At 40.1% G+C, this 20,786-nt stretch overlaps 1 protein-coding gene and 2 pseudogenes across 1 annotated transcript in view; 2 read left to right on the top strand and 1 right to left on the bottom strand.

The window, feature by feature from the left end:
- Positions 1-2,520: 2,520 nt before the first annotated feature.
- The window catches only part of FMN1 (formin 1), a 370,346-nt gene continuing 352,080 nt past the window's right edge, over positions 2,521-20,786 (top strand). Inside the window, 3 exon segments of the mRNA XM_039843982.1 lie at positions 2,521-2,574; positions 17,117-17,181; positions 19,699-19,730. The gene's annotated coding sequence lies outside the window, so the exon portion shown is untranslated.
- LOC120587270 (uncharacterized) lies at positions 4,953-5,071 on the top strand (annotated as a pseudogene).
- On the bottom strand, positions 12,813-12,931 carry LOC120587256 (uncharacterized; annotated as a pseudogene).

Below are 20,786 nucleotides of genomic sequence, written 5' to 3'. Positions count from 1 at the left end.
TTGGAAATGAATTCTGACAGGGAATGAGGGAAGGCTTGAGGGAGGAAGTGGCTTATGAGCTGGAGTTTAATAGTAGAAAGATCTATTTATCTCATTCTTAGAAAGGAAGCACTTAGTGGTTAAACTATGACATCTGTGGCTTTCACTGAGTGTAGAAGGTTGCAACAGTAGGACTGCAAGCTTCAGGCATATGGTAGGACCTATCTGAATCTAGTGCTTGGCTTAAGTTTCTCTTTCTCCCTTGCAGGAAAGGGATAGTTTAATCTTTTGAGAGAAGTTTGAGTTTGTAATCTGTGGGCAGTAATGTTTTTTGCTGTTTAAGGTACCGGTAGAAGCATAAGTGAATGTGTGCACTGTAGACCTTTCCCTCCTTCTTTCCCTCCCACCTCCACCCAGTTCAAGGTCAGGAGCAAGCCTCTTTGGGCAGTAAGCTGCTGGAGTTATTAAATGCATTTCACACAAGACAAACAATCCTAAAACTTTACTGCATAGGAATCATTATGGAATATTTTATTAAAATGCAGATTCTGATTAAGTAGGTCTGGGGTAGATCTGAGCATTTCCAACAAGCTTCCAGGTGTGGTCAATCCTGCTGGTCTTCTGACCACACATCGAAGTTAAGGTTACCATCTTTTTTTTTTACTAGATGTGTACTAGAGGCAATGAAAGCAGTTTGGGAATGGATGGGGAGTTACATGAAATTCTTCTACCTATCACTAAGGGCTTTAAAACAGTACATGCAAGTGCTATATGAAGCTTCAAGTAGGCAAAACTCATCTTTTATATTTTCTTGGTTTCATTTAGAAAATAGGGTACTTTGATAAACAAATTGACCAAATTGAGATGCTGGGTATCTTCCAGGCAGGCGCAAAGATGTGGTCACTCCAGGGCTGATAATAACCTTAAAACGTATTTATATTTTGTCTTTATAATAGCCTCTTTGGGAAATCTTTTTCTTCCTCTTTCTTTTAAACCACCTACTACGCACTCTTCCTTCCCAAGCTTAGAGCAAATCATATTTCCGAGTTTGATTAAAAGTCAGAATAGGATTTATGAATCTCTTTGGAAAGGAAAGCTTTTGAAACAATGTTGGAATAAGAGTTTGGGCTATATGCTCTTTTTTCTTTCTAGGACTACGCTCTTATGGCCATGTTATTTTGTTGGTTTACTTTAAAAGATTTCCACTTCAGTTAGCCTCCATTGTGAGGCCCAGAGATCATGAACTCCTGGATAGCAAAGGCCCTAGTTCATTGTTTCGCCCAAACCAATTTAGTTCCTATCCCCAAGTAGTCAAAGTAATTTACCTGCCAGCGGTTCTGATTAAAGAGCTTGTTCTTGAGTTTTCCTCCTTGGCTCCTTTTAGCACTTGCAATCGTAAATGGCTAGGCTGAGGTACACGAGCAGAGGGTGCGACCTGACGAGCGGGACAGCACAGCGCTGTGGGGTCTCGGAGGCGTGAGAACCTCGAGAATTACGAGATTTGAGGACCTTTCCCAATCGCTTCGAACTCCTTACTCCAGAGCGCGCGCTCTGAGAGGTGCCCGGATTCAGGTAAGCTGAGTGGATTGGCTGTTGCTGTCGACCTTTGACCTAGCCTACCGACCACCGCCTCCAACCCAGTAGCCTGGACTAGCGTTGCCCAATAACCTCACCGCGCCCTAACCAGGCCCAGCGGCTCAGCTGCTGATTGGGCGCCGTTGCTTCTTGACCCACCTTGCCATCCGCCCGCCCCGGGGGCCGCTGCACATTCCCATTGGTCGGAAATTCTGCCGATCGGTCCACAACTCACCTCCCCCAAACAGCCCGTCGGGCGGGCGCGTGCTAAGGAGGAGGGACCTAGGGCTGGAGGCGGGGACAGGGCGGGCCTTCGCAGAGGCCGGCGTTGCGGCCGTTTCAGCTTCTGGCTCTGGACTCTAGCGCAGCATCCTCGCTGCAGCCGCTACGGCTGCTGCACCTGGTCAGGTAAAGAGAGACTTGTCTGTCCTGATGGCAGGCTGCCCCGCCTCTTCTCCTTCCCGACCAAAGGCTGCGCGCTCGCCTCCCGGGGCTTCAGGCTCGCGGAATGAGGCACCAAATCTGTTTAGCGCCGCTACCTACCTTTATACTCTTCTCCATCTGTTCCTTCTGCTCCCCAGCCAAGCAGTTCCGAACTGCGTTGGTGGGCCCCCGAGGATCACCCTAACGCTCCTTACTACAGAACTGTCGTTAACTCTCAGGTCCCAGTCCTCTTGACTAGCCAGTGCAGTCTCATTCCCAGCTCGGCACAGGAAGGGTGGACTACGGGCAGAAGGGCGGGCGGCGGAGGGAGGGATGCAGCGCTCTGTTTTGACGCTGGATATGTTTAGTTCAGAGGTTTGGGAATGGAAGCAGCTTCATAATTATGACTGGCAATGACTACAAAGATATCTGTTGCTACTTTGTGCTTATATTTATAGGTGATATTCATCATCACAGTTTTCTTCTTTCATCGTCATCATCATCATCATCACTACCACCACCACCACCGCCACCACCACCTTTCTCTTCCTTCATCAGAGCTCCTCAAGTTCCACAAAGGCAGACTCTTTCAGCAATGTAAGTGCTGACCTCCAAAATGACAAGCAATGCCCTTGCCCCCTGATACCAGAGCCAGGTCCTCCTTTAACTTAAGGACTAGTATCTGGGAGCAGGGTGCCAGTTGGGTGCAGTTTCCTTATCCCCATTTGCAGTTGAGATTGCCACAGAGAACTCTTTGTTTTAATCATCCACACTGATGCTTGCTGACTCTTGGAGAATTTGACATTGGCACTCACACATTCCTGATGGACTGAATGTAGAGTCCTAGACCTGTAGTGCAGACTTGTGCAATATGGGTGCTTCAGTCATGGAAAGGTCAATGTCCAGACCCAAGCCTTTAAGAGGACCAGGTCAAGAAGCTTAGCATCCAACTTTCTTCCACAGTGGCTCCAGTTATACTAAAGAATGATTCATGTGTGCATATGGGATGTGTGTCATCATGTGCTATGCCACCTTAGGGAATCTAAGTTCCCAGGAGAGAGAATTATGTTGTGTTGTCTATAACAGGTAGTGTCTTATGGGTACACCATTGGGATTCAACAGCCCTTGCTCAGCTGTTCTTAGGGCTTACTACAAAATCATTTGGATCTTAGACTTATGAACCTTTTTTCATAAGGGAAAACAGTTAAGCTGAGAGTTGCATACCAGATTAATTGTCATTGTGGAAGGTATTGCTTTAAAAGTGTTAACAAAAGTCCCAGGTCTTCTTGATCAGAGATATCTAACTATTAGTTTCCTTTTTCTCAACTGTGTTCACAGCCCAGTAGTAGGATCAATGAATAAAATGCCTTTAGATATACTTTAGGAACTAGGGAATAATGGTCCCAATGAAGGGAAACAATAGATAAAAGTTGGGAGGTGATATATCTTAATGATTAAACTCATAAACCTGTCACATGGGTTCAAATCCTGGACCAACCACTTACTAGCTGAGTGATTTTGGCAAATCACTTATTCTTGAACTTTAGTTTCTTGTTTATAAAATTGGGATAATATCACCTGCCCTACAGGGTAAGTCGTAAGGATTAAATGAGATAATATAGTTAAAATGCTTAGTAGTTCCTGGCACATAGTAAGTGGGGGAATGGTAAGTGTTAATAATACTTGCCAACAAGGATAATAAAGGGCAATGTTCTGTCCCTAAAATGTATATTATTTCCTGTTGTCTTTCTCCATCCTTTTTAGGTATTAAAACTGATGCTAATGGGGGATGGCAGTCTTCAGGTTTCTCATAGGACTCCATCTTAGAGGGGTACCACTGATTGAAGCCACCGGTTTTTGGACAGACATTTGTCTCACCAGCCTGCACAAACGCTTAGCAAGCTTTATTAAGATACATTAAAGATGCAGTTTTAGAGACAATTTCTGGGTCTCTGAGCCTGTCCTGGGCTGCTCCTTTCTCCTTGGCTCTTCAGTGCTCTGACTTGGTAAATTGTACCTTTTTTACACACTGGTGAATGCATTGGCTTCTGCCCAGGAGAAGCAAAACTGCTTTTCTTCAACTGTCTCTGGGAATTGAAAAAACTCTAACTTGCTAGCATGGAAGAATATTTTTTACAATATTTTTTTTATATTACAATATTTTTTACAATATTTTTCTTCTCTAAGAATAATATATTTCTCTTTGCCCATGTAGAAAACAGCAAGCGATTACTGAATATCTATGTGGTTCAGTTTTTTTCATTTAGAAAGAGAGATTAACAGTCTTATCTGTTCTTCAAAGATACTTTGAAATTTAGAGTATATTGTCAGTTATATTAATTAGGATGATTTATGTTGTATGAGATAGAAACCATGCAGAAAGAATCCTAAGCAAAAATGAGCATTTGGGGCTGACATGACTTAGTCATGAACAGACTCTAACGTCTTGATGAGGAAGCTGGTCTACCTGCAGCTGGATCCTGAGATTCAAATGCTTTTCCTGTTGATAACTTGTTTTGTCTTTCTGTCTCTGTCTTTCAGTTCTGTCTTTTATTGCTGTTCTTTCTCTATCTTGGCTTTATCCTTTTCTATCACAGACCTTGTCCTCTCGGTGCCTTCATAAGCTCTAGAATCATATTCATCTAGCTCTGTAACCCAATGATAGCTTCCTTCTCTAGTAGCAAGGTGAATCTCAGGAAATAACTGTGATTGCTCTCTTCATGGACACAGGCTTAACCTGCTTTGACCAAGGTAATGGAGTCCTGTCATTGGCACTATCAATGTCTGAGGTTGGATCTCATATCTTGGTCCTCCTCCTTCTAGATATAAAATTGGTGGAGCTGTCCCCAAAGGAAGGGGAATGGGAAGAATAGGAACAGATTGGAATTTGATATGACGATAGTAAACATTCTTGATAGAGGATTCAGAAACACTTCTTTCCTACCTCATATATGGTGATTCAAAGTCTAGTTGTGGTCTACAGCCATGCCACCCTAAACGTGCCCGATTTTGTCTGATCTCGGAAGCTAAGCAAGGTCGGGCTTGATTAGTACTTGGATGGGAGACCACCTAGGAATATCAGGTGCTGTAGGCATAAAAAAAAAAAAAGATAGAAAGTGTTTCTTCTGCTTCTATCTTCTCAAAGTCCAGTTGTGTTCAAGCTTTGTAGTCGTGCATGTCATTCCAGATAAAGGTGTGTTTTAGATGAGCTTGCCTTTAATGATTTTCTTATTAAAACTTTTCTTGTACAACTGCGAAAATTTATTGGCGATACTTAATAATATACCTTGATCTCACTTTTTTCAGACCATGTTTGGGGGTTACTCATACTCCCTGATGGGACTTAGTTTTAACAGGAGTCATTATTTTTAGATGCACATAGTCTCTGTATTAAAAATCAGCTCTATTCTCAGCAGGTCCCAGCTTGTGTGTTGACAGAGTTATAACCATTAATCTGATTTGGTTGATCTTGTAGAGATGGTAAACCATGGGAATTGTATCCTCGTGGAGCAAATATGAGCTTGCACCAACAGGCTGGCCTTGTGAGGGAATTGAAACATCCCTGTGTTTAGTGTCTCTGTAGAAGTGCTGACAAAGCAGTCATTTGTGTGCTCTGTAATATGATAATTATGAAAGTAGAAAGATAGAAAGAAGGCTACAAATCTCCTTACCTTGTCAACTTATAAAAGGCAAGGTTCTGGGAAATGGAGCATTTTCTCCCACTTAGGTTTCTCAAGTTCTCTAACTAGATGTAAAACATATCCCTTAGTAATCTGTATTTCTTTATTTGTTTAGGCTTTGAATATATGATGCCATGGTATATGTATGAGGCTGAGGAAGGGGGAAGAGTACATCTTCCCTTAGGCCCTCTTACCTCACCACTTTCCTGAAATGACCAAGACCTCTGTAATTCACATCTGCAGGAATCAGGCTACTAGCTGTTTTTTGTTTTTTGTTTTGTTTTGTTTTGTTTTGTTTTTCTGTTCTTGTTTTTGTTTTTTTTTAAACCAATTCATCTATTTCCTTACCTTAATCAAAACTGACCCATATTGTGTGCCATTTTATTAGGGCTATACCTATTTCTCTTTTCTAAAGAGTCATAGATTACTGTTAAAGACTAACATCTTTTAAATTGAACACTTTCTTACCTTGGTCTTCTGTGTCACAGGCTATTGGGAGAAATATTTTAGAGGTCAGCAGGACTTTTTTTTTTTTTTTAATAACAGAAGTTTATTGAGTGCAACACATTTACATATGGGAGTACCCAGACGTGAGTAACCCTGAGAGGTGGTTAGAACTTGGGCTTAAATACTATCTTAGGCTAAAAGAAAAGGAGTTTCTTGAGCTTCTCTGTAGAGGAGGCAAGTTATGAAAGGTGACCAGAAAAAATATAACCAACAAGGATTGTTTAGTAAGTTAGTTATGCAGATTTAAATCATTTATCTCCTCCATTGATAAGAGTTATTAAGAATTCTCCTCTTCTTGGTCTGGGAGGAATTACTTTTTACAAATGGAGATATATTTATAAATGTAAATTTCCTTTGCAAAAGGAAAACTTGTGCACTGCTTTTAGAGCTTTTCTTGCATCTCCTGGTTCTCCATGGCCTTTAGCTCAGAATAATCCATATGTTAAAGAGGCATATTTTGGGGTAATGTATTCTGGCACCTCCTCATTCTGCCCTTTGAAACTACCTCCCCACCCCCAGAAGTTTCATAAATCAAAAGCCAGGCTGGTAGCTATAAAGGGATCGGGGTTAGGGTTTGCAAGATAAGAGATCTGCAAAGGAGAAGAAAAAAACAAACATAGATTAGAACAAAGATGGGAAAGCAAAAAATGGCAAATTTAAATGCATTGCCCATTTCATTGAATCAGGCTCTTCAATCCTGGGAATAAGTCAGTCCAGTTGAACTGTTGTGTCTCATTTCAGAAGGCAGTATTGTAGGAAGGAGTTAAGGGCACACCTGTGCTAGGCCTCTATATGGTGTATAAAAACAAAATTAAACTGAGTAAATTTGAGGGTCTAGTTACCTTTGTTCAATGGTTCATGAATTGGGCAGCATCCCATCTGACAAATAGAATGGAGCTCTGAGGAGCTATAAGAAAAGGAAGACTTTTATAGGCACAAGGAGGCAGGGCAGTGAAGTTATTCTAGCAAAGAGTGAATTGTTTCAGGCAAGGTCACCTTCCTTTTGGGAGACAACAGCAGTCTATCAGGCACATTACCTCACTAGTGCTGACCAGATAATTCCAGAATGGCTGGTTAAGATTATAGTCCTGGGAGAAGCTGAAACTGCCCTTAGGTTAGGTATTAAGTCTTGGTTTGGTGATGTGGGCCTTAGCACAAGTGACTCCATTTTGGGCCTCTTTCTTTTTTAACAGTAATATGAGCAATCAGGCACTTAATAGGGGAGTTTCTATGGAAACAAAAGAAAAACAAAGGTTAATGGTTAGAACAAACTATTTTCCCAGATTTTTGGTCCAGAGTGAAGTCAGTCAAGATTTCTGTATGTTGGCCTCGAAACATCCTTAGATGCTGGAGTGAGGAGAGGCAGTAACAGTTTGATGCACTTCTCAGATTGCAGTTCGAATGTCTCTGGTGAAGGCATTGCATGTTCCAGAGAACTTTCTGAGTGGCCTATACAACAACAGGAACACAGGATAGCAGGACTTTTTAATATTCACTTTGGTCATCAGGATCTGGATATTATTGAACAAGTAGCAAGTGCAGCCAGAAGGCTAATCGAGGAATGTAGATGAGGCTTTAAAGCAGGGCAGGAAACTCTTTTGTTGCTACTGTGAAGGTACTAGTACTAATACCCCAGTAGGAGTACTCTAGTGCACGTGTTTGTGAAAGAAGTACAGAGAACACAAGATGACCTGCAGACTAATATTTAAAAAATCCTTCTAACAGAGCAGTGTGTGGGTGCTCTTTAGCTCTGGTTGCCTTGTTTTTACTCACATGAGTATCTGTCCACACTCATCCATGCTCAGATGCTTTCTCTAATGATTTCTTTTGTTAAACATGAAAGAAAAAATATGGGGATTTCAGAGAGATCTCAGAACCTGCCTTCTTATTAGGAGAAACTAACCCCAGTGATCCACTCACCATGGTAATTTTGAGAAGCTGTAGTTTCCAAAACCTCGACATTTGCACATTTCATTGTTCCAGTGAAATTCTCTTTAAGAATGACATCATCCATAACTGAGAGAGAACCCATCTGAGCAGCATACAGATGATCATGTACTTTTTCATGGTCCCCAAGAGCTCTTTCCATTGTCTTGGCTTCTCTAAGTATTCAGGAACAGCTTGTCTGGTCTTCTAAGTTCAGATTGCTGAGCTAGGATGGGGAAAGTATTTTGGAATGACAGTTGCTGTTTTAGCATTTAATGATCTTTCTCTTCTGTGAGAATTACAGCTGGGCAAATTTTGTTACATTAAATGTGTTCAATTCCTAGGAGGCAGTAAGTAAAATCTTTGTCACCATTTCCAAAGTGTGCTTTGCTGCTTTGATCTATTCACTGACTGAAAGCTCATCCCTATGGTCTTGGCCCTGTGAGAACTAATAAAGTCAATTTCTCACTGTTACACCATGGAGTCTATATAACTGATAGTCTATACTGAGAAAAATGCCCTATAAATCTATTCCAAGGACAGGTAGTGAGCATGAGTTATATGTTCCCTCTGTATCCATCATATGCTTAAAACAAGAGATTCAAGCTCCTTCTCTTGGTTACTTAATCCGTCAGTAGGTATCTCTGTGCAGTATATAGAGTGTACTATACCTCTTGTACAGATGAGCAAATCAAGGCTCAGGAAGTCAATGTACTTGCTTCAGAGTATGGCAGCAAATGGAATCTGGGTAGTATTTACTCTGCCTGCTGGCTTTGCATTCTACCTTCTGTCTTATGCCCTACCTAGTAAGCCACAGAGAACATTCTTGGCTTAAAAAAATTTTAAACTTTCAAATCAGGCTAAACCATAAATATAGTGCAGTATCCTGGGTATGGATGTAATGAAAAGTAAGAGTTGCTTTTTTTAGACATTAACATGATTATCCTTTCTCTTTTTAGATAAAGACAGCCACTTTAGAAATTTTTCTAAGCCTAGCTCATATTTGGAAAGTTTTGCAAATAATTTTTTTTAACAGCCCACAGGTCTGCAGAAAACAGAATTCATCTATAGACTTGGCAGCTGTCCTGTTCGCATTTGCCAATCTCTCTTTCTCCTTTTATCTCTGTTTCTGTTGTAGCATCTTCTACCTAAGGAGACCAACCGGACTTTCAAATCCACTCTTTCTTACCCACTCAACCACCAACTATGACTAGAACATATCACAAGTAATAGGGGCTATTGGCTTCTTGTCAAGGTCATTTTCTGATTTGTCATAGCTGGTCTCAATTTCTTTTAAGCTCTGAAAATATAGATTAATTCTAATTTTTATGATTATTTGAAGAACTAAAACTCCGTGATAACCCTACTGTCATAAGAAAAACTGTGGCAGATTTAAAAAAATAAACTTACCGTTTTCTTAAGGAGCATTATTTTATTTCTTACTCTATAATTCTTGTACCTAAATTATTCTCTAGGTAGATGACAAGATATTTTTCTAGTTGTACAGTGGAGAAAACTGAGATGGGAAGATAAAAAGTGACTTGCCCAAGGTCACTCATGGTCAGTGGCACAGTCAAGAATAGATCCAGGTCACCCGACTCCCTGGGCTTTGTTCATTACATCACTCAACTTCTCTTCGGGAAGTAACAGCCGTGCCAACTACAAAAATGAAAGGATAGTTAACTCTCAGATTCAGTTTTTTGGGTGACTTTGTCCTTTTTTTTTTGGTTGAAACATCAATAGCTGCCAAATTGCAGTACCATTAGATAAATTTAGGATCTTCACTAATGTAGAATTTGTTAAGATAAACAAAAATCTGTATCTATAGTCAGTAATACTGTATTGTACACTTAAAAATTTGTTAAATGGGTAGATCCCGTGTTAAGTGTTCTTACCAAAATAAATAAAAAATTTAAATAAGTTAAACAAAATACAGTCACTAGTTGGGCAAATGACAAGGCCAAAGGGAGAGGTAGCTGAAGACTTTAAAGAGGTTGAATAGCGGGCTTGTTCTTGAACCACATCTAAGAAGGAAGAAATACACAGAAGAGAGGAGAAGGGGTATATGGTCTAAGACTATACATATAGAGATATGACATAGACTCAGGAAAATAGCATCAAGAAAAGTAAGGTCATGAAGAGGAAGGAAGAAGATTTGGAAAAAATTGCTAAGCCAATTTTTATAAAAGAGGGCTTTTTACATGACAATCAGTGCATGATGTACAGATTCTGTTTTTTGAAAAAGTTGAGTTCATATTCACAGAGAGAGGGGAAGCAGAACCACTCAATTCTCATTTTGTGCCTTTTTCCATTCAAGCCTAGTGGATAAGAATCTCCATCTGCAAAGATAGGTATGTAAAAAATATCTAATTTCTTTATTTTGTTTACAAACCATGTTCATTTGTGCTTCAAGCGTCGTCCTTCTGGGAAGGCAGAAGACTTACCCTCAGTCCTTCTTAGAGTTACACCACTCCCCAGAGTTGTGTCCAGGCCAGGGGGCTGGCATAACAGAGCAGCATTGGGAGTGGGGACCCTATGGTCATTAATGCATCTCATTATGCAGGTTTCACTGTAGCACCCAGGATTTCCACTCACATAGTTCCCTTCATTGCAGATATCTAGGTCATTCTTGGGCCACAGAAATCTTTTGGTGACATTTCCTAGGCTTCCTTCTGCCTAGATGTACACACAGCTCTGGGTCCTGTGGCCTTTCTGGATACACTGCCAGGAAGTAGAGCCTGGCTTCCCACTCCTCCAAAATCCATGAACCTACCTCCCTCCTTTCCCAACAGCCCTGGGGAGATATTGCTCCATGTTTCTTCAAGATTCTTCACGTCCGTAAATCTCAATTCCTTTTTACTTCTCTCAAGAAATTACCCGAGTTCTTTTAAGAGTTTAGGATTTTGGAAAACAAAATTCAGAAATATTCTCAGGCTATTTCTTTTTTTATTCTTGTTACATAGCTTGCCTGGCGCAGTGAACACCAATTTCCAAATACCTGCCTTTTGGCGGGGTTAGGCAACAGGGAAAAACACAAGGAGAGATAATAAGAAACATAGGTTAATATTTCTGAATATTACTTTCCTTTAGAAGTAATAGTAATTTTGGATATCTGCCTTGTTCACGACCATTTTCCTTTTTCTGAAAATCACCCCCACTATGTCCCTGGCCAGGGCTACTTAAACCAGGGACAGTTATCTCACCCAAGCTGAGTCAGTTGGATTTTCTTCTCCAAGACTTAGAATTTAGGATTGAAGGTTTGTAGTGACTAAGAATCCTTGGAATTAAGTCACAGTAAGAGAAGTGCCCCAGGGAGATGGAGTAGGATCCTTGCTCCAGAGGCCACTGGCAGGCTCTGCTTCCTGTTCTTCCTGCTCTTGGCTTTTCAACTCTTTCTCTGATTTCCTGAAATTGCCCATGAATTTCATGAAATTGGAGGTGCTTCTCTTTTTGTTAAGGAAGACAAAATCAATTTCAGTTGCTTGCAAACAAAAGTAATTTAAGAATGGTTTTCAGAATTGTAAAGTCAAAAAAACATGGCAAAGAGGAAACTGAAACTCAAGATAGGTGAAGAGATAGTAAGATAGAATCTAGCTATTTAAGACGTGTCCATCTAATGATTTAAAGTGACTATTGCAAGAATTGTGTTTGTGATCTTGGAACAACTTTTGGCATTCTTTAGGAGCTGTTTTTATCCATGGGCACTGTTTTGTAGTAGAGCCATACACACTAAACATTCAGATGACGTATAAGGCTTTAGAGGATGGAAGCACTTCCATTTGAGGGCTTGCTGAAGGGACCAGGGTGATTTACTCAGGATGAGGGGCTGTATCAGGAAAGAGGACTGGCTTTAAGGTGTTTAAAGGACTGTTGGCTAGGAGAGGAGTTGGATTTACTCACTGCAGCTCTGGAGGTAAGAATAAACAACAGTGAAAAGATATTAATGGAAATCACTTTGGCTCAGAATAAGGGATAATTTTTTACATTCAGGGCTGTCTGGAATGCCATGAGGTTTCCTTGTGGGGCAGAGAACACCTTGCCATGAAAGTGTTCAAGATGAGACTGGATGGCCATTCACTAAGATTACAATGAGGGAGAGAGTCCCGCCTTGGGAAGGAGATGGAATGGAATGGATATTCTAAGTTTTCTTTAAATCTAAGATTCCAGTATCTTCCCTATGAATATTATTAACTCCTAGGCTAGAAAAATACCAACCCACATTTTGACACAATGCAACAGAAAATGCAATTTGTTTTCTATTCTTTGAATTGGAATTGATGATGATTAAAGGTTTTACATTTAGATGGCTCACTGACTAGAAAACTTTGGGTAATAGTAAAATAATCACACAAAACCTAAGGAATTCTGAATTCTATTGTCCCTAGAATTCTAGGCTACTTGAAACTGAATAGATATCTTGAATTATTCTAAGGAATAAATGAGAATCCCAACTTTTCTCTCAAACATTTCTCTCAAATCTTCCTTCCTTCCTTCCTTCCTTCCTTCCTTCCTTCCTTCCTTCCTTCCTTCCTTCCTTCCTTCCTTCCTTCCTTCCTTCCTTCCTTCCTTCCTTCCTTCCTTCTTTTCTTCCTTCCCTCCCTCTCTCCTTCCTTCCTTCCTTCCTTCTTTCTTTCTTTTCTTTCTTTCGCAAGGCAACCCTTGGTTGACCTCACAGATTGCAAGGACCTTGTCAGCTTACAATCCCTTATTTTTTATTTTTTATGCCTACAGCACCTGGTCTTCCTCGGTGGTCTCCCATCCAAGTACTAATCAGGTCCAACCCTGCTTAGCTTCCGAGATCAGACGGGATTGGGCTTGTTCAGGGTGGTATGGTTGTAGACTTCTCAAACCTTTATAAATGAAAAAAATGTTACTATGGCACCTTCTGCAAAACCTAAACAGGTAGCTCATATATCTTATCTACCATTCCCCAAACATCTCACATAAGTTAGTCCCTTTAACAACTATGTAACCATTTGTATATTTCATCTTCTTTTTCTTAACTAAAGGACAATAACTTGATTATTCTAGTTTTCATTTACCACAGCAAGCAGATGTTGACATTCAATAAGCATGTCTTAAACACGAAGGGACAAGGAAAGCCACTTAGTTTGAAATCCTGGTCTTAAAGACTCCATCAGACACAGACTGATGTCATGAAGCTTTTTATAATCTCCTTCATAATCGCACTTCTTCATGTAAAAACCTTTAAAAATGTAAACATGCATATATAGCCATTCATTAGCTCTCTATTTATTTAAGTGGATGGCATTTATAAAGAACATTAAAAGAATCTGGTCTTTTCTGCTTTGTAAATTAGATTCTCAAGTCATTTTAAAGATACCATTTGCAATATAAGTAAAAAAATGTATTTTTTAAAGTCTAACTGGAAAGGAAAGAAACATAATACTGAATGTAGACTATGATGTAAAGCCCTTTAAAATCATTTTTGGAAATGTAAAATATATAAAAAGGTTCAAAGTAGAAAATAACAATGATCTACATTTCCACCAGGAAGAATTAACTACATCTTGGCATATTCTCTCCCTCTGTTTTTAGTGTACACACTTTTAAAAAATCATATTTGTTGATTATCGAGAATTCAAACATGGCAGAAAGTTACAAAAATAATAACCTTTAAAAAGCATTTCAAATACTACAATTCCCATTGTTAACCTTAAATGAACATCATCATTTTAGATATTATCTAAGGCTGGATAGATGTTTAGATAGAAATACTTTTATAAAATTGAATAGAGATGCTATTTATAACAAAAATAATTCATTTAAAAATTTTTCAAGAAATTAAACTGAATTGAAACTAAAGAATAGTCAAACTCCTAGTAACTACTTCATTTCAAGATATATTCTTTCTTTTAGAAAATCTCTCTATGGCTTAAAATCATGAAAAATATTAAGAGGTTGAGTCATTGTCATTAATTATATAGCTGTTTTATGAATATTTTCCTCTTTAGACAGTATACGTTTTTTTTTTACGAGTAACACTTTTGTAACTTCCCTCTTCATGTCCCCACCTCCTGGGTATTATTAAGTGTATCATTATTTGTACATTGTTCAAGTTACAGTACTCCATTTTGCTCTGAGAAATTAATTTTAAGAGTTGTTTATTAGTAGCTCTATGCTTAAATGAATTTAATGTGTATAGATGCTGTATGTGATTTCTTGAGCTTTATTTTAGTTATTTTACTGACTGATAAATATCAACCCATTTACTTGACACAGTCATTCATAATCCCTAATACATAGAGCTCTGAAACTGTATAAACCATTTTTATTCATTCACTAAAAAGTTTTTGAGTACCTATTTTGAGGCATCACCGAGGTTTAAAAATTTACTGTTGAATAACACATAGTCCCTGCCTTCAAGAAGTGAGAGCAACCAAAATATATTAACTTCCTAGTGTGTTAGCTCCATGACAGCTGTTTAATTGTCTTTATCTCAGTGCCCATCCTACAGCCTGGTATTTTATAAGCCCTCAATTAATATTTGTTTAATCGAATGGGCCTTAATGCGCCAGAAACTGTGGTAAGTGCATTAAAAGTTATGTCTAATTTTATCTCCACAAACCTATTAAGTAGGCATTTATTGTATTCATTTTATAGAAGAAGCTGAGTCTCAGTAAGTAATATCCCAAACTTATACAATAGGATTTGATTGTAAAACTCATTCTTGTTTCACAAATCTGACCTGGGTCACTTATGTTGGAAGTAATAGAGGAAGGAGGCACATGAACTGCTGATTATAATACAGTGGGGTGAGTCATATAATAATGTGCATACAGTCTAGAGGTTAAGAGGCTGCTTGGGACTCTATCTCTACTATTTATTGGCTATTTGACATTGAACAAGCTCTGTCACTTCTCTAAGCCTCAGTTTGCTATCTGTAAAATGGAATTAATAGTAGAAGTAGTATATGAAATAAATATAGGTAAAATGTTTAGCAGAATGCTTGCCCCAAGTGCTCAAGAAATAAATGGCATTAATATAATTTTACAAAGTGCTCTGGACACTCAAAGAAAGGAATATCTCGCCTGGATTTCTAAGGGGAAGGAGACGTTTGTACTTGGGCTCTGCTGAAAGCGTAGGGGTTCATCAGGTAAGGGGTAGGAAGAGTCTTGATAGAAAGAGAAACATGAAACACAGGACGAGAGATCCTGCTGAGACGCACAGTATTTGCCTTACCCTATGCAACTGCTGAAACGTCCTCCCGTCACTTGTTCTTCTTGAGAGTGTCCACACTGGAGTATCTGTGTTTAGAGAGGCTGACTTGCAAATGACTGTCATATCTTACTGTGCCATCTTCCCATTGAGAAGGTGAATTAGTCAGTGTCTGTACAGCTCTGAGGAAATATGAGGTGACAGGGCAGTTTTAGGGTTATTGGTCCCCAGGAGACCAGGGGCCATTCCAGGCCAGCTTAAGAGCACCTAATGGTCCTAAGAAGGAGCCTACAGCCTGTCTGCTATTCTGGAACAGTGCTTCTCAACCTTTTTTTCATTGTTCCTCTCCTTTAGACTTTTCCCTAATTGCCCTCCCCCCCCCACCCCCATGAATTGTTAGTACTAGGTAAACTGTATATCTAGTTATGTACTGTATATTTATCCCTATTTCATACATGAAAAGAGTAATATTTTTAACCCCCTCCCAAGAACCATTTTGAATGAAACAGACTTCAGAGGGCCTTCTCAGGTGAGCTGTTAGTCTGGAGCTGACTGTAAACTTGAAGGCTTTATATGCAGTGCTACAAATAGCTACTTTTTATTATGATTTCAGCTATACTTCCACAATGATTCCCATTCTAGAGTCATAATTTGGGTTACTGCTCTCTCTCTCTCTCTCTCTTTCTGCTTCCTTGCCTGCCCTTTCGCAGTCTATTTTCCATCTAGCAGCCCAAGTGACCTTTTAAAAATGTGATCAGATCATGTTTCCTCAGCTAAAAACTCTCAAATAGCTTCACATTGGACTTAGAATAAAATCTAGATTCTGTATCATGGCCCCCAAAATCTACCTGATCTAGCTCCTGCCTATCACTCTAATCTCTTCTGGTACCAGCCCACGTGCAGGTGAGGGTGCTCCTTTGGGCAAACCAAAACCATCGGGCAGAAAGTCACAGGTGTTTGCTCTCAGTAGCTCTCAGTGTGTGGAGGTGGCTGCCGAGAGGATATGGGTGGGCAACAATAGCAGTGGCTCTGCCACCAAAAGGGCACTGAAGAGGGGATTTGTCTATTTGAAATCAGGAAAGACTTGTCTGAAAAAGTGATGGTGATGGAACTATGATATTAAAAATGATTATGAGTTAGCTTTGTGAAAGAGGGATGGCAGTCACATTCTGTATAGAGGGAACCACATCTTCAGAGCCCTCAAGGCAGGAGGGAGTGGCCTGCACGTGAGCCACTGAAAGGCAACTGTTGCTGGGGCCTAGTAAGAAATGAAGCTGGAAAAACAGGTAGAGTTCTACTCACAGAGGGCCTTTCAGGTCATTTTAAGGGCTGAAATCTGTTGAAAGAGCAAGATTGCCACTGAAGGATTTTGACTATGTGTGACTAGTGAGGATGTGACAAGGTCCGATTTTTGTTTTGAAAAAAATTGCTTTGGTTGTAGTGTGATACAACAGGTGAACGAGCACAGACCCGTTTGGAGGCACTGTGATGGTGCAGGGGCCAACCAGTACTGGTTTGCTTAGGACTTTGTTGGTTTCAGTGTTGAAAGGCTTGCATCCCAGATACTTCTCCATTCTGGCAAGCCAGCCTGGTTGGCCACCCTGTACTATGCTGTTTTTTGGGTGAGAGATTATGGTTGTCTCGTGAAAGATGCAGGATCCTCTTTCCTAGGCTTACAGCAGAAGAAAAAGGGTCAGCATCATGATGCACTATTTCTGAAAGTTCCTTAGAATTGGCCTCCCCAAATATACAGGCAATGTAGTAACACACACACACACACACACACACACACACACACACGCCCCCCAATGTGCAAATTGTTCCAGATGCTTTTTTTTTCTACACAGGCCTGGTGGCATCACATTCTTGACATCTCAAAGCCTGGAGTCTGCCCAAGTGAAGGTCAGCCTAGGTAAGAAGGTGGACTAAATCATTGCCATACTGTGCACTTCTGTTTGCTGACAAGCTGCACCCCAACCCACTCTTCATCCACGGCTTCCGGGTTCCAGCCTTGCTTCCCCCCTCACATCGTCAGCACCCCTCCCCAGTCATACTAAAACCTGCTCTTTGACCATGCTGTGGTATAGAGCACTTTTGTAGTTCCCAGTTGCCCCCTCAATAAAGTAAATAGCTTCACTCTTAGATTTTAAAGCTGCCTCCCCCGTCCCTTTATCTAACTCTTCCCACTTTTTTCAAGTCCCCCAAGGCAGAAGATTTTTGTTACAAAACCATCAAAAAGAATTGAGGAAGGAATATTACTATTCTACTCTCGGTATAAATAGCTAACTGGGCCCACTGTGTGTGCCAGGCACTATTTTAAACACTTGACATACATATTTATTAATACTTGTGTTAATAAATGAATGACTCATTGGACAGACTTTTGTTGATCACCCACGATCTTTTAGGTAGCCTGTCAAGCATAGGACATGGCAGGGAACAAAGTTTCTCCTTTCATGGTGGTTGCTTCCTACACTGTGTGGGGAGAGACTGGGTAACCTATAGATGTGTAATGTGGCACACGACCAGCTCCATGGAGACAGTTGCACCAGGGTGAAGGCTGGAGAGTGACACTGGCCGTAGACATGCTTTCTTCTCAAGTCACCAAGAAGTCTTTTAATGAGGCATCATTTGAGCAGATACCCAAAGGTAGCCAGATATTGAGTCATAAATATTCTGGGACAGTTTGGGCAAAGAGAATAGGGAAAATATATATTTTCAGTTTATGTTGGAATTCTGAAATCATACCTTTGATTTTTCTCTCAGGCACTGATCAAGGTTTCATAAATTCATTCCCCTCCCTGCCAACATTGTTTAGTATCTGGAGCATTGAAAAAACAAACGAATTGTCTTTTCTTCACTTTTCACATTCCCTACTTCCATTTTAATCTGATCTTTAATGGAAATTTTGGTATTAATCTAGTCTTTTACTCTAATCTGAGTTTTTGTATTTTTCATACTTTTTTCTTCCTGATACACATTTTAATGATGGACATGATTATGATTTTTTTGTCTACTTTAATTATTGTGTTTGTTGGAAAATTAAATTGGAGCCATTGTCTGTCATTAATGCCACTACAAATAATAATATGCTCAAATTTTTAGCAGAGACACAGGTTGGATTTATATCTTCAGATAATGATATTTTAGCCCACTCTTTACTGAATATTTGTCATCTTTAAGGCCTGTACTGTAGGGAAAACAAAGATGATTATGATGACAGTCCCTCCCCTTATGGACATTTCGATCAAATAAGAAAAATACATCACAAAAGATTAATTGACAAAAGGAGGCAGAGTGTGTTGGGATTCTATTCCTGGATAATGCTGGTCTCAAATACTTAATCATAGCAATTACTTTTATAGCCCCTATTATGTATCACACACTATGTTCTAAATGCCAATAGATCTATCAGGTATCATTGTTACTTGTATTTTAGAGATGAGAAATTGAGGCACATAGAGATTATAGAGCTAGCTAAGGTTCCTATGCTAAGTGGAAGAGCGGAAATTTGAACCTAGACAGTATAGGCCCTTAAAGCTGTGCCAAAAGGAAGGAGGGAGGGAGCTCTCTGGCCCTCAAGACTATGAGGCACGGAACCCAAGGACATCTGAAGTCTAAGTTCATGGGCACAGTTAGGAGTGAACCAAACATTCTGCCAGAGGAGGCCAAACAGATTGGAGACCCAGAACAGGACATAGAAACATCACAGGCTGTTTTAGACTGTAATAGCCTGAGAAAGGTCTTGAGTTAAAAATTTTTGCCATTGTGCATGGGCCAGGAGAGAGTGATTAAAGCACCTGTTCAGATGGTACACGTTAAGTGCCGCATAAAGGATTTGGACCACAGAGTATAAATAGGCTTTAGATGTTCTGAGGTGGACAGATCACTCTGTCCTGGCTCTCACTTAAGCTAACAATGAATTTTATTTTACAATAGAGGCGTAATAATAAGCCTTGATTAATTCATTTATTTTTTGCCTATGTTAATTTTACATTCAGCATTACTTGTTTTCAACATGTCGCTTGTGTTCCTTCTAGTTCTTGCATTACTGATGAAAGTTTGGCTTTGTCCCCCTCCTTGTAAATTTCTTATGCCATTTCCCTTGCCTCCTTTCCTCCCTTACCATCCTGTAGTATCTTTTGGCGCTAGAAGTCTGATGCTATGTGTGCCTTGAATGTAACGTCTACGTAAAAAGTAATTTGGAGAATGGGCTCCATTCTTCTGCAGGAGGGATGATGGAATTGGAAGAGAGAGAAAAAAGCTGTTTTACAGATGAGGGCACTGAGGTGCAGATAGGTTAAGTAGCTTACAAACAGATCACTCTTAGGAATTGGTAGAGCTGGACTTGAGCTCAAGCTTTCTTACTCTGAATTCATTGTTTTCTCCTCGGTTTGTGCTGCCTGGGTGGAAACTGGCTTACATGAAGATTCGTCAGTCCTGGACCAGTTGTACCACAGGGTGAGTGTTCCATATTCTATGACTTAAAGAAGAAGAATTAGTAAATGAGTGGGTCTGTCTTCTGAATGAGATTCACTGTCCCCAGTCAGTCCTGTAAATTAGTGGTCCCCAACCAGTTTGGCCCCAGGGACCAGTGCTCCTATGAGAATCTAATGCCTGAGGATCTGAGGTGGAGCTGAAGTGGTGATGCTAGCGCTGGGGAGCGGCTGCAAATACAGGTGAAGCTTCCCTCGCTGGCCCACCCCATGGCTCACGTCCTGCTTTGCAGCTCAGTTCCTAACAGGTCAGGACCATTAGCTGTCTGTGGCCCAGGGGTTGGGGACCCCTACTTTAAAGAATTTTCAGAGTCAGGGTTCTGGGACAAACCATCTGGGTTCAAACCCCAGCTCAGTCCCTTAGTAGCTGTGAGACCTTAAGCAAGTTAGTTATTCACTCTGTGCCTCAGTTTCTACATTGTAGAATGGGATAATACCAGTACCAACTTCAGCCATTTTTGCATATGAAAATGAAAGTGTTAAAACAAGTAAAGCCCTAAGAAGAGTGGCTAGTACCTGGCAAGTGATCACTAAACAATAGTCATTACCTTAGCTATTTAAAGATGTAGACCATTCCTTCATCTTTTGCTTGAGAACCAAAGCTTAGAAGCACTTTGGTCCTTCTAAGTCATGTCTTAGCTGCAGGCAGAAGCGTTAAGATTTTGTCAGCACTTAGAAAACCCCTGACCATATCAACACCTCTTTTATGTAAGTGAAGCTGAAATTCTTTAAATTGGCTCCACAGCCTGTCATTCTCTTTGACAACATAATCCTGAGACTGAAAATACTCATGGGATGGCTGACATATGTAGTCAAAAGCGAAATGATTTATTTCTGGTCATATTTTGAAAGTGAATTTTCTTAAGGACAGGAAAGAGAATGCATTACAAGTGAGAGGAAAAGAAGCACAAAGAGGCTGGTTGGAGACAAATTATCCATCTAGAATAGTGTGGAGAAAAATGTCTGACATATAGTTGGCCCTCAAGGAATTATTTTTAAATGGAAAATTTGCCATTTGCTT

This window comes from Pteropus medius, unplaced genomic scaffold (assembly GCF_902729225.1).
Source record: "Pteropus medius unplaced genomic scaffold, Ma_sr-lr_union100, whole genome shotgun sequence".
Classification (NCBI taxonomy): domain Eukaryota; kingdom Metazoa; phylum Chordata; class Mammalia; order Chiroptera; family Pteropodidae; genus Pteropus; species Pteropus medius.
This window is presented reverse-complemented; position numbering and strand designations above follow the sequence as displayed.